This window comes from Salvelinus sp. IW2-2015, unplaced genomic scaffold, assembly GCF_002910315.2.
Source record: "Salvelinus sp. IW2-2015 unplaced genomic scaffold, ASM291031v2 Un_scaffold2433, whole genome shotgun sequence".
Classification (NCBI taxonomy): domain Eukaryota; kingdom Metazoa; phylum Chordata; class Actinopteri; order Salmoniformes; family Salmonidae; genus Salvelinus; species Salvelinus sp. IW2-2015.
In genome coordinates this window covers 54,540-64,369 of record NW_019943754.1, presented here as the reverse complement: position 1 = coordinate 64,369, position 9,830 = coordinate 54,540, and the positions used below count along the sequence as shown (strand labels likewise).

The 9,830-nt window shown below is 44.2% G+C and overlaps 1 pseudogene; it reads left to right on the top strand.

Moving 5' to 3' along the window:
- The window catches only part of LOC139025259 (glutamate receptor-interacting protein 2-like), a 99,315-nt pseudogene that overhangs the window by 57,154 nt on the left and 32,331 nt on the right, over positions 1 to 9,830 (top strand).

Sequence of the window (9,830 nt, the reverse complement as noted above, 5' to 3'; positions counted from 1 at the left end):
AATAAAGGAAGGAATTGCATAAAGAAAATATAAGTTGAAATATAGGCCAGGACAAGAAGACAAACAGGAAGTAGGTGGTACCCAACACGATGGGCCCAGAGACCCCGGCCTGACCGTGTGAATAGAAGGCAGCTGTTGCGTATGCGGGGGGTCAGCAGTCAGACCATGACACGAAAGGACACGAGTACTGGTGAGGCATCAGAGGCGAGGCTCAGGCATCAGAGGCTCAGGCATCAGAGGCTCAGGCATCAGAGGCGAGGCTCAGGCATCAGAGGCTCCAAGTCAACATCAGAATCAGATGAAGACTCTTCATCAGTAACAGCGACTCCTACTCATTTAAATTCTGCAGCATTTGCAATGCTGTCAGTGCTTCCGTTCGCTTGGTCGGGCTTTGCCGTTGAACTACACACAGTGTGTGTTGTACTCAGTGTCTGATTTGACTCTCTGAGGGGAAATGATATACCATTTCCAGCCTTTCATAATAAAATAATTAGACCGCCCACAACGTCCACAATTCTTCCTCATCATTACACTATTGTTCTAAATTCAATCATTCTCTTCAACGTCATCGTGGCTCCCGAGCAGCACAGCGGTCTAAGGCACTGCATCTCAGTGCTAGAGGCGTCACTACAGACCCTGGTTCAGCGGTCTAAGGCACCGCATCTCAGTGCTACAGGCGTCACTACAGACCCTGGTTCTATCCCGGGCTGTTTCACAACCGGTCGTGATCAGGAGTCCCACAGGGCGTTGCACACTTTGGCTAGCGTCGTCCGGGTTTGGCCGGGGTAGGACGTCATTGTAAAATAAGAATTTGATCTTAACTGACTTGCCTGGTTAAAAACATGTTTTGTTTTTTTATCGGATTAATCATTCAGTTCATTGACGTCACATGCATCATTATCACCTTATGTCTGGTTTCCATGCACCATTATCACCTTCTGTCTGGTTTCCATGCACCATTATCGCCTTCTATCTGGTTTCCATGCACCATTATCACCTTCTATCTGGTTTCCATGCACCATTATCACCTTCTATCTGGTTCCTATCACCCATTATCACCTTCTATCTGGTTTCTATCACCCATTCATCCATTGACGACAGAATAGCATATTTTAATTTAAATGTTATTACGTTACTCGTTTTTGTAGCCAGAGTAATACTGATGCCGATTGGTCATGAGCTGAATCCAGAGTAATACTGCCGCCGACTGGTCATGTGCTGAATTCATGGACAGCGCGGATATTCTTGGAAAAAGTTAAATGTGGAAATGGAGCTTGCACCTCTTGAGCACATTGTCCCACAGCACATTGTCTTGGAGCCTGGCTGGGTACCAACGTCCTACAGCACATTGTCTTCGAGCCTGGCTGGGTACCAACGTCCTACAGCACATTGTCTTGGAGCCTGGCTGGGTACCAACGTCTCACAGCACATTGTCTTGGAGCCTGGCTGGGTACCATCATCCTGCAGCACGTTGTCTTGGTGCCTGGCTGAAGTAACCAACTCACTGCAGCACTTGCTTAGAAGATGGCGTGGGTCTGAAACGATCTCAACAAGCTGACATTGTCTTGGAGCCTGGCTGGGTACCAACATCCTACAGCACGTTGTCTTAGAGCCTGGCTGGGTACCAACATCCTACAGCACATTGTCTTGGAGCCTGGCTGGATACCAATATCCCACAGAACATTGTCTTGGCGGGTTAAGTTTAGGAAAAGTCATTGAATGAGCAGGATATAGGTTTTATTTTGGCTGTTTTTTTTCTTTTCTAAATCAAACGTCAGTGGCCTTTGGCCTTTGGCCTTTGGCAGTTCTAGGGTTAAAGATTCCCAGAACATTTAATTATGTTGTGGGAACAGTGTGGGTACATTGCAAGAGATACATTTCCAAAACACAAAATATGCTCAGTTTGGATGACATTCATACAATGTTTAAGTTAGGTTGTACAGGACATTCCTATAATGTTGTAAGAATGTTGACAGAACGGCTGGTCTAAGTTCTTTAAAGGTTCCCAGAACGTTTTATTAAGTTATGGGAGTTGTTGCAAGAAAATTATTGTGATAATTTACATAGGTTGCACAGAACATTTCCGCAACGTTGCACAACGTTCCCCGGTTTCCAAATTAGTACGTTTGTATGACATTCATAGCAGATTTGTTTTAGGTTTAACATAATATTCCATTGATGTTCACGGGAATATACATTTGACCTTGTCTTGGATGTCCTCAGAACATTTCAAGAACATGAATAAAATGTTATATTTAAGTTTGACCTAATATTACCACAACATTATCAGCATGCAAATTTTGTCGGCCCTTAAAACAGATTGGACATTACGTTTCTATCCAGTTTTAACGGTATTTCTCATAAGACATTTTGAACAACATTTAATCATACAAACACAACCACATTTTTTTTTACAATTTGTATGTTGATAATTTGCACAAGTGGAGTTTGAACTTGCAATGTCTGGTTCCCAAGTCACGTCTTTTCTCCTCTGAACCAGCAGAGAAGCACGCTCACATTTTATTTTTCAGTATATAGCCATGGCAGTATGGTCAATTAGGAATTCTGTGCTTCCTTTTTAGCCTTAACACAACTGGACGGTTTGTTTTGGGAACATACATTTAGTGATGTCGCCACAATGTTCCCACCAAACTGTTCCCACAACCTAATGAAACATTCTGGGAACCTTTAAACGACACAGACAAAATATGTTCTGGGAACGTTCTTGCAACATCAGGCGAATGGTTTATAGAAAAAAATATTATGCACTACATGGCCAAGAGTGTGTAGACAACCTTTCAAATGAGTGGGTTCGGCTATTTAAGGCCACACCCGTTGCTGACAGGTGTATTAAATCGAGCAGACTGCCATGCAATCTCCACAGACAAACGTTGGCAGTAGAATGGCCCGTACTGAAGAGCTCAGTGACTTTCAACGTGGCACCGTCATAGGATGCCACCTTTCCAACAAGTCAGTTCGTCAAATYTCTGCCCTGCTAGAGCTGTCCCAGTCAACTGTATGTTCTGTTATTGTGAAGTGGAAAAGTCTAGGAGCAACAACGGCTCAGGCGCGAAGTGGTAGGCCRCAAAAGATCACAGAACGGAACCGTCGAGTACTGCAGAACCTAAAAMTCGTCTGTCCTCGGTTGCAACACTCACTCCCGAGTTCCAAACTGCCTCTGGAAGCAACGTCAGCACAATAACTGTTCATCGGGAGCACACAAGCCTAAGCTTACCAAGCACAATGCCAAGCGTTTGCTGGAGTTGTGTAAAGCTCGCCGCCATTGGATCCTGGAGCAGTGGAAACATGTTCTCTGGAGTGATGAATCACGCTTCACCATCTGGCTGTCCGACGGACGAATCTGGGTTTGGCGGATTCCAGGAGAACGAGACCTGAGTTTTGGTGGAGGAGGAATAATGGTCTGGGGCTGTTTTTCATGGTTCGGTTCCCTTAGTTCCAGTGAGGGGAAATCTTAACGCTCGGGCATACAATGATATTCTAAGACGATTCTGTGCTTCAAACTTTGTGGCAACAGTTTGGGGGAAGGCCCTTTCCTGTTTCAACATGACAATGCCCCAGTGCACAAAGCGAGGTATACACAGAAATGGTTTGTCGAGATTGTTGTGGAATAACTTGACTGTCCTGCACAGAGCCCTGACCTCAACCCAATCGAACACCTTTTGGGATGAATTGGAACGCCGACTGCGAGCCCTAATCGCCCAACATCAGTGCCCGACCTCACTAATGCTCTTGTGGCTGAATGGAAGCAAGTCCCCCGCAGCCCTCCCAGAAGAGTCTCTCTCTCTCCTCTCTCTCTTTCTCTCCAGCACGAGTGACTTCTCTCTATCTCTCTCTACAGCCCTAGTGTCTACCACCTTCTCCCCTGGTTCCACCACCACCACATCAGGCCCTGGGTCGACCAGCCAGATCTCCAGTACCCTGCCCCGTACAGCTGTCCCCATGAGCCCACGCAACTCCATGATGAAGAGACGACAGAGGAAAAAAGAGCATAAGAGCTCATGTATGTATGGCATGATAGCCCCTCTTAGTAGCCCCTCATAGTAGCCCCTCTTAGTAGCCCCTCATAGTAGCCCCTCTTAGTAGCCCCTCATAGTAGCCCCTCTTAGTAGCCCCTCATAGTAGCCCCTCATATTAGCACCTCTTAGTAGCCCCTCTTAGTAGCCCCTCATATTAGCACCTCATATTAGCACCTCTTAGTAGCTCCTCCATGAATCTTCTACCACATCCATGCTGGAGAGTCAATTGAAAGGCATGGAGAGTGAACAGGTCAGACTTACAGACAGAGAGAAAGGGAGAGAGAGAGAGAGAGCGAGAGAGAGAGAAGAGAGAGAGAGAGAGAGAGATAGAGGGAGAAAGGGGGGAGGGAAGGAGAAGGAGATAAGAGAGAGAGGGAAGAGACAGGAGGGAGAAAGATAGAGAGGGGAAAAAATATAAGAATCAAGAGTTGAAACAACACCCTCTTTATTCAGATTGAGGATGCATCGGCGGGTGGCTGTGATTCTTTTAGATCAATTTACAGTAACACACACGCACAGAGATATGCTGCAAACCACACCACAATTGACCACACACCGTTGTTACGCTGTATTGCCGATTCATCATTGTTCTTGCACGGACATGGGCGGTTTTGAAACGAGGAGGAGGTAGAGGTTATTAAGTTTACAGAAGGGCTTTGGAGGTCAGCATATCTAAGCAGAGGGCTGTAGACAACAACAGCAACACACACACACACACACCACACACACACACACACTTATACACATTCACACCCACACACAACACACACACACACACACACACACACAGAGAGTTGTGATGTTGATGTTTGAAGCAGTTTGCAGGGTAAAATGCTGTTCAGGGGTCTGGGCGTGCTCTTCATTTCCATTAACCGCCACTCATTATCTGCGTCATCACCGGTCTTTTACGGGGGCAAAATCACCGGCTGTTAGCTACCATGTTCCTAACGTTATACCAGGCTTTTACTAACGGACAAAACCCAGCTGTGACTGGAAATTAGAGTGGTGGTCTTACACTGCCTGGAAACCATTTATGAGGTGGCATCTTTCTGGAGAGTTTGTAGGAAGAAGAAAAGGCAAAGTGCGTTGGATTGTAACGGGTTGTAACGGTTTGTAACGGGTTGTGGGATGGGTTGGAACGGGTTGTAATGGGATTGTAACGGGTTGTCAACGGGTTGTAACGGGTTGATGGTTGTATGGGTTTGCGATGGTTGTCGAATGGGGTTGGAATGGGTTGGATGAGACTGACGGTTGTCAACGGGTTGTGATGGTGGAACGGGTTGTAATGGGTTTGTAACGGTTGTAAACGGGTTGTACTCGGGTTGCGATGGGTTGTGATGGTTTGCGGATGGTTGCAACGGGTTGTAACGTGTTTGTAATTGGGTTGTAATGGTTTGCAAATATGTTTGTAATGGGTTGTAAGCGGGTTGTAATGGGTTGTAACGGTTTGTAAGTAGGTTGGCAATGGGTTGTACGGGTTGTAATGGTTGTAACGGGTTTGTAATGGGTTGTAACGGGTCTGGTAATGGGTTGGACGGGTTGGAACGGGTTGTAATGTGTAAAACGGGTTGGTATGGGTTGGAACGGGTTGGTAATGGGTTGCAATGGTCTTGCACATGGGTTGTAATGGGTTTGGCAATGGGACAGAGGACAGCAAGTTTGGAGACACACTGTTGAAACAGATCTGAATGTTCCTACCCAAAATATGTTCAAATGTTCCCAGCCCCCCCGCTCAACCCCAACATTCAATCTTCTAACTGATAAGAAGATGAGAGTGAATTGTACAGTCTGAGCCCCACTGAGGCTTGACCTAGATAGTTATATCAACTCTCATCCAGTTTGATGCCAGACATTTTCCTCTGAAGTAGCAAAGGAAGACACTGTCTCTTTAATTTCAAGCCCTTCCTGACATAATAAAGAATAATAACAGTGTGTTTTTTATTGGGTAATCTCATCCTGTTTCCTGTGACCCAGAATTGTTGAACAGAGAGAAGAGAGAAGGGGAAAGAGAGATAAAGAGAGAGAGAGAGAGATAAAGAGAGAGAGAACTGAGAAGGAAGAGAGAAGAGAAGCGAGAGAGAAAGAATAATGAGCGCGACGAGAGGAGATTAGAGCAGGGAGAGAGACAGAGAGAGAGAAGAGAGAGAAGGAGAGAGAGAGAGAAGGCGAGAGAGAGGATGGAGAGAGATAGAAGAGAGAGGAGGAGAGAGAGAGAAGCCGAGAAGAGAAGGAGAGAGCGAGAGAAGGAAGAGAGAGAAAGAAAGAGGAGAGGGAGAGAGATAGAGAGAGAGAGAAGGAGAGAGAGAAAGTGAGAGAGAGAAAGAGAGCAGCGACGAGAAGGAGAGAGGGGAAAGAGAGAGGAAGAGAGGGACTGTAATGGAGAGAGAGACTGTAAGTGAAGGAAGATAATAACTAAATGTGACTCACAGGCTGCTGTAATGAACTCATCTGTCAGAGACGTGTGGCATGCGTGCGTGCGTGCGTGCGGTGCGGTGCGGTGCGTGTGTAGTGTGTGTTGACAGTTGTAATGTTTATCCCTAGTCAGGAAGGAGGTCTTCTACCTCCTGTCTTGTGTGACAGTGTGGACACTGTCTCTCTCTTCTCTCTCTGCTCTCTCTCTCTCTCTCATTCAATTCAATTCAATTAGGGCTTATTGGCATGGGAACAGTGTTAACATTGCCAAGCAAAGTGGGTTAGATAACTATACAAAGTCAAATAAACAATAAATACAGTAAAATTACACATCGACAGAGTTTAAAAAATAAAGCATATACAAATGTCATATTCATATATATGCAGTTGTAAACTAAATGTACAACTGTTAAAGACATGACAAGTTAAAAATAAATAAACATAAATATGGGTTGTATTTATCCAATGGTGTTTGTTCTTCACTTGGTTTTGCCTCTTTTCTTGTGTCAACAGGTCATAATCTTGCTGCTGTGATGGCACAACTTGGATTTTCAACCCCGTAGAATATTGGGAAGTGTTATCCAAAATTGGATTTGTTTTCGGAATTCTTTTGTGGATCTGTGTAATCTGAGGGAAATATGTCTCTCTAATATGGTCCATATACATTGGGCAGGAGGTTAAGGAAGTGGCAGCTCCACGCTTTTCCACTCATTTTGTGGGCAGTGAGCACATAGCTGTCTTCTCTTGAGAGCCCATGTCCTGCCTAGGCGGCCTTCTCAATAGCAAGGCTATGACTACTGAGTCTGTACAAATAGTCACAAGAAAGCTTTCCTTGGTTTGGGTCAGTCCAACAAGTTGGTTAGGTATTCTGCCACTGTACTACTCTGCTGTTTAGGGCCAATAGCATTTCTAGTTTTGCTCTGTTTTTTTGTTAATTCTTTCCAATGTGTCAAGTAAATTTATTTTTTGTTTTTCTCCATGATTTGGGTTGGGGTATAATTGTGCTGTTGTCCTGGGGCTCTGTGGGGTGTGGTTTTGTGTTTGTGAACAGAGGCCCTAGACCAGGTTGCTTAGGGGACTCTTCTCCAGGTTTCATCTCTCTAGTAGGTGAATGGCTTTGTTTATGGAAGGTTTTGGGAATCGCTTCCTTTTAGGTGGTTGTAGAGATTAACGGCTCTTTTCTGGAATTTTGAATAATTAGGTGGGTATGGCCTAAAATTCTGCTCTGCCTGCATTATTTGGTGTTCTTAAACGTTGTACACGGAGATATTTTTTGGGCAGAATTCTCATGCAGAGTCTCAATTTTGGTGTTTGTCCCATTTTGTGAAATCTTGGTTGGTGAGCGGACCCCAGACCTCACAACCATAAAGGGGCATGGGCCTATGACTGATTCAAGTAATTTTTAGTCCAGATTCCTAATTGGTATGTGAAATTTAATGTTCCTTTTGATGGCATAGAATGCCCTTCTTGCCTTGTCTCTCAGATCGTATCACGAGCTCTGTGGGAAGCTCCCTGTGGTGCTGATGTTTAGGCCCGAGGTATGTATAGTTTTTTGTGTGCTCTAGGGCACCTGGTGTCTAGATGGGAATTTGTGGTCCTGGCGACTGACCTTTTTTGGAACACCATTTTTTGTCTTACTGAAGGATTTACTGTCAGGGCCCAGGTGACAGAATCTGTCGAGAAACGATCTAGGTGCTGCTGTAGGCCCTCCTGGTTGGTGACAGAAGCACCAGATCATCAAGCAAACAGTAGACATTTGACTCGGATTCTAGTAGGGTGAGCCACCGGGTGCCTGCAGACTGTTCTAGTTGCCCAGCGCCAAATTTCGTTGATATATATGTTGAAGAGGTGGGGCTAACTGCATTCCCTGTCCCTCACCCACGACCCTGTGTGAAGGAAATGTTGTGTGTTTTTTTGCCAATTTTTACCGCACACTTGTGTTTTGTGTACTGGATTTTATGATGTCGTATGTTTTACCCCAACACCACTTATCATCAATTTGTAATAGCAGACCCTCATGCCAAATTGAGTCGAAGGCTTTTTGAAATCAACAAAGCATGAGAAACTTTGCCTTGTTTTGGTTTTGTTTGTTGTCAATTAGGGTGTGTAGGGTGAATACATGGTCTGTTGTAGCGGTAATTTGGTAAAAAGCCAATTTGACATTTGCTCAGTACATTGTTTTCATTGAGGAAATGTACGAGTCCTGCTGTTAATGATAATGCCAGAGTATTTTCCCAAGGTTACTGTTGACACGCACATTCACGGTAGTTATTGGGAGTCAAATTTGTCTGCCATTTGTGGATTGGGGTGATCAGTCCTTGGTTTTCGCAAATATTGGGGAAGATGCCAGAGCTCAAGGAACGAATGTTTAAAGAGTTTTAATATAGCCATTGGAATTTGTTGTCTGTATTTTTGATCATTTTCATTAGGATATCCATCACACCACAGGGCACCCCCCCCCCTTTTTGGGTTGGGAGGGTTTTTATATTTGTCCTGTAACTCATTCAAAGGTAATTAGGAGAATCCAGTGGGTTCTGTAGTCTTTAATAGTTGATTCTAGATTTGTATTTGATTCATGTAATTGTTTTTGCTCTTTATTCTTTGTTATAGAGCCAAAAAGATTGGAGAAGTGGTTTACCCATACATCTCCATTTTGGAAGATAATTCTTCGTGTTGTTGTTTTGTTTTAGTGTTTCGCAATTTTCCAAATTGGTTAGAGTCTATGATTCTTCAATTACATTGAGACTGATTTCTGACGTGCTGTTCCTTCTTTTTTCCCGTAGTGTATTTTTCTGTATTTGTTTTAGTGATTCACCATAGTGAAGGCGTAGACTCAGGTTTCCGGGTCTCTATGTTTTTGGTTGGGACCAGGTTTCTCAATTTAATTTCTTAGTTTTTGCATTCTTATCAAACCATTTGGGTCAATTGTTGTTCATTTCTTCGGTTTTCTATTTGAAAATTTTTAGATTGATAGGGAAGACGAGAGGTAAATATACTGTTAAGAATTTTCTACTGCCAAGTTTACACACCTTCACTTATTTGCAGTGGAACGTTTTTACCCAGGAAAGTTGTCAAAAGGGATTGAATTTGGCTGTTGCCTAATTGTTTTTTTGAGTAGGTTTCCAAACTGCATTCCTTCCATCTATAGCATTTCTTAATGTTACTTCAGTTCCTTTGGCTTTGATGCCTCATGAAATTGAGTATTGCTCTGTTCAATGTAGACTGTGATTTTTGCTGTGGTCTGATAGGGTGTCAGTGGTCTGACTGTGAACGCTCTGACGAGACTCTGGGTTGGGTCAGTGAAAAGTAGTCACAGTGCTACTGCACAAGAGATGAAGCTATAGGTGTACCTACCATGAGGAGTCCCCCCTTCGAAGCCTA